Genomic DNA, 4,339 nt, shown 5'->3' with positions numbered 1-4,339 from the left:
TACGTTATTAGTATGTAACTATATATAGTAGTAGTAGTGTAGTGTGTGTGTGTGTGTGTGTGTGTGTGTGTGTGTGTGTGTGTGTGTGTGTGTGTGTGTGTGTGTGTGTGTGTGTGTGTGTGTGTGTGTGTTAGTGCATGTGTGCATAGTTGGTGCTAATAGAATTCTGCTGTCCAGCTCACAGCTGTGTCCTGCTGATGAGTCCCAGGAGGCCCCAGCATGTGTCTATGGTTACTATGTTGAGGCTCCAGCATGAAACCATGTGTAGATCATTACTCTCTCGCTCTCTCTTTCTCTCTCTCTCTCTCTCTCTCTCGCTCTTTCTCTCTCTCTCGCTCACTATCTTTTAGTTTGTCTTGCTCCCCCCCCTTCTCTCTCTCCCTCTCTCCATTTTTCCCTGCACTGCCAAAGCTCCAACTTGTGCCACTCTGCACTCGTCCCAGGCCTCTGTATCTCTCTAGCCGAGCCAAGTGGGTATTTGAATACAGAGATTTGCAGAGCTCCTCTCACTGGCCTATATTTAGAAGTGGGCTTATACGATAGCTATAGTTGTTGTGTGTAACTGCAGAGTCAGGGAATGCAAATGGTTTCACATGAGGAAACAGATCTTTGCAACGTAAAGAGACACAACCAGCTGAGAGGTCAGATTGTGTGGAAACCTTGAGCCACACAAATACACAGTACTGTAACCGTATTGTTGTTATTATTATTTTAATTTATCTTGTTTATTATAATTTTTAGAATAGAACATCACCATTATGTGCACACTTGTTTTGATAGTGAGTAATGTAATACAGGGACTTTTTTTTATAAGCACATGATCCCATTAGATGCACTTGATTTTAATAGCATACCTTAGCTATGTTCCATGAAAAAGAATGTACCTATACATTTGTGTGTACACATGATACAAAAATGACTAAGTTTTGGTAGATGTCTCATTAACATATTGATCACTTGTATAGAAATATAGAATTCACACTATAGGACTTCATTGCAATGTGGTATAACGATTCAGAGATGTTTGGCAGCTAAGTAAAACTGAATAGTTAAACAAACACAAAGTTTGAAAGTAGTTTGGCTCTTGGCAACATCATCATATCTGTGTGTGCAGATTTGAATTGTGTATTCTCTTTTAAAAGGCAATTCTGAGCTAGAAGAGTTTCCACACATACAGGTCTGACCTGTCCTGGACATAAGCCCATTTCGTTCTTATACCAACAGTCAGCCCCATCCCCCATGGAGGGGTCACTGCAAACTGACATTTACAAGGCCTCCTAATCTGCTGAGAGATTGATGAACTCTCATCATAAACTGCCTCCTTCTCCTCTCCTCCAAACAAATGGCTTTGTTTTTAGTTTCAGTTACATAATCATACATAATTGGTTTAGGAATGGGAGAGTAGAGTGAAAAGTAGATTTGTGTCAGCATTTTCATACATGGAACATGTATGTTTATGGCAAGGTACGTGCCTGTATATGTCAAGTGTCCGTTACACTCAGACATGTGTGTTGTGTTTATTATGTGCAGAGAGTTACACTCTGTACCTGCGCTGCCAGGTCCTACACACACACACACACACACACACACACACACACACACACACACACACACACACACACACACAGCTGACCTCACCTCTGCACTGAAGACTCACTTAATGCTGTCAGGCTCAGATTGCTGATAAGATAAGGAAGACTTGGTTTTTGTACTGTGGAAAGTTATTGTGCAACAGTTGCAGAAAAGAAAAAGTAAGAAAAAGGTGAAAATATATCATATCATATATCAATAAGGTGCAAAGGCAACATGTATAACTTATTTAGTTTATAAAATCAAATCCCCAGTAATCACATTTAACCTTTGAATGACTTTAATCCAGTGTTAATGCACATATTTTCAAATACTCAAAAAAAAAACCTGCCCATTTGTTCAGGAGCATTTGCTTTACTCTTTATTTACTACTGTACCCTGTTCTGTGCATTGTGAACTGACACTACACCACTGAAGAAAGGAGGAAAATATATTTATAACAGTTTCATATGTAATACAGATTCAGTGCACTGCTACAGCCTTTGTTGTGCTGGAATGACCTGCTTATTTAGTTTTGTTAAACATTAGATGAATATTGTTTATACCTGATATTACTGAGTAACTGTCCTGACTTAAAGACTTTATCTTTGATTATTTCAGTGACAGAAGGAGCAGCATGGAGGACTTTCCGGGATTTTTTCACCTGCCCATAAAACGGCACCAAGAGATCATGGACTTAACGTTCAGTCTGCATCCTGCAGTGGAGAAGTAAGCGCTCTAATATACATGTGATTAGAGAAGAAAAAACATTGCTTAGTTTAGCAAGTAACAAATATATTATGTATAATATATTACATGTATAATAAATACATGTTTGTAAGTTTGTTTTTATTGCAAAGCAGATATCACGTACTGACCTATAAATGTAATTCCAGAGCTGTGTGTGTGAGGACCAGCAGTAAGGGATATCCTCCTTCTTTCTAGAGTCTCTCAATCTCACAGTGAGTTCACTTTTAATTTATCATGCTACACCATGATGCTGTTATTGATTGGTGTATACATAATGAAATATATTCCAAAGGTGAAGATGCTGTCAGGAGGAAGGAATCCTTGAAGTCGAGACACTGAGACTCTTTATTCCAGTTAAAGCGACTTGCAGCTGACACAAAAATCCAAACTGCGATTTTTGCACTGAAATTGTTGTCATTTCTGAATCTTTGCACATATTATTTCAGTTTTTATGTATAATCTTATTTGTGTATGTTGCCGATCATGACGCTAACACAATGACAAAGTGGTTAGTTGATATTGGTAAATGTCATAGAACAGTAGGTTCATCCAGTAATGTCTCGTTTATCTTCCTGTGTGGCATTTTGGAATTGGAAAAGATAATACTGGTGAAATTAGTTCTATATTTTAAGTTAAAAAGCTTTTATGTTACTGGCAAGCGACCACAAGAGTTAAATTGCATATAAAATAAAAATAAACAGTCAGAACATGATCCAGGCAGCTGTTATACTTCACAGCAAAATATCAGCAAAAAGTTTATTTTTCCAGAACACAATTTTCAAATGTTACTTAACTGTCATTTTATTTTGACGGATAAGGTATTCTAGCTGCTTTACCCTTAAATGTTATTAATGTTTATCCGTTTTTTGAGTATTAAGATTGGGTCCTTTTTTGTCCTGTTGTTGATCTGCAATTAGTTTTATATAAAATATTGGTGAAATGCAACGACCCTAAAGTACACCGTTACACTGAGAAATGAAATAATAATTTCTGTACAGAACAAAACGATCCCTCATTAACTTAAATAAATATATGTTAAGATCAAATAAATAGCTGCATTTGACAGCCTTTGTCATTTCAAATTCATTTGTATTTTGCCTTTTTAATCTGATTACCAAACAGATACCAGTTAATACATAAACATACGTTATTAGTTTATTTTGTATACCTGTATACTGTTTGGGTTTATGAGTTGAGCAATAATCTGACATAACCAGAAAAGCAGCAATACAGAACATTGGGTTTAGGGCAAATCTGTGAATATTAAATAATACATTTTGAAGGCTTTGGTGAGAAATACAGAAACTACAAATCCTGGAAAACCTGGAAAACATGTGATTTTTTTTTGTCCTTGAAAAGTTTCGTTAAATGAAAATATTTACCAAATTGTTCCTGAATAAGCTGCATAATGTACCATTTTTATATATATATATAATTTGTATGAATGTTGTAGTGGTGGCGGTCCCTGTGGGATTGAAACTGTAACATCACAAGCTTGTTTTTAGTGCCTTCTTCTTTTTATTTCACAATTGTTCTACAATAAAGTTGTAAATACAATTTGAATCATGATGTCTTTGTTTGTGTGAAACTGTGTTTTACTGCAAAAATAATTTTCTGGCATTTACAAAAACTATTATCACCTTTAAATGTAATGAGGTGATTATGTGCAATTCAGAGAAAGATATCAAATTATTTTATTTCATTTGCAGATTCAAATTAATAAAATAAAATATGATCAATAAATAATTATAATATATTTGTATATATTATATATTCATTTGTATGAATCAACATGAGCTATCCAGCAGTAATAAAGTGAATACAATTAGCTTAACATAAATGCATCAATACATATGATCAAATAATATGTATTATTATTATTATTATTATTATAGACTGTATGATCTTATGCATGGTTTTGGTACTTAAAGTGTGTTTTCATGTTTATAATGTAATAACTTTTCTAAAAAGTAAATGCAGGTCTGGTAACACAGGCTAGGTGCTAATGCTAATGCTGTAA

The 4,339-nt window shown here is 35.1% G+C and overlaps 1 long non-coding RNA gene across 2 annotated transcripts in view; it reads left to right on the top strand.

The window, feature by feature from the left end:
• Window positions 1-3,807, top strand: part of LOC104954266 (uncharacterized) — a 6,563-nt gene extending 2,756 nt beyond the window's left edge. For both annotated transcript variants that reach the window (XR_799317.1, XR_799316.1), the window contains exons 3-5: window positions 2,191-2,298; window positions 2,466-2,531; window positions 2,612-3,807. This is a non-coding gene — a long non-coding RNA (uncharacterized lncRNA). The remainder of the gene's footprint in view (window positions 1-2,190; window positions 2,299-2,465; window positions 2,532-2,611) is intronic.
• Window positions 3,808-4,339: the final 532 nt, after the last annotated feature.

This window comes from Notothenia coriiceps, unplaced genomic scaffold (assembly GCF_000735185.1).
Source record: "Notothenia coriiceps isolate Sejong01 unplaced genomic scaffold, NC01 NC01_scaffold00023139, whole genome shotgun sequence".
Taxonomy (NCBI): domain Eukaryota; kingdom Metazoa; phylum Chordata; class Actinopteri; order Perciformes; family Nototheniidae; genus Notothenia; species Notothenia coriiceps.
This window is presented reverse-complemented; position numbering and strand designations above follow the sequence as displayed.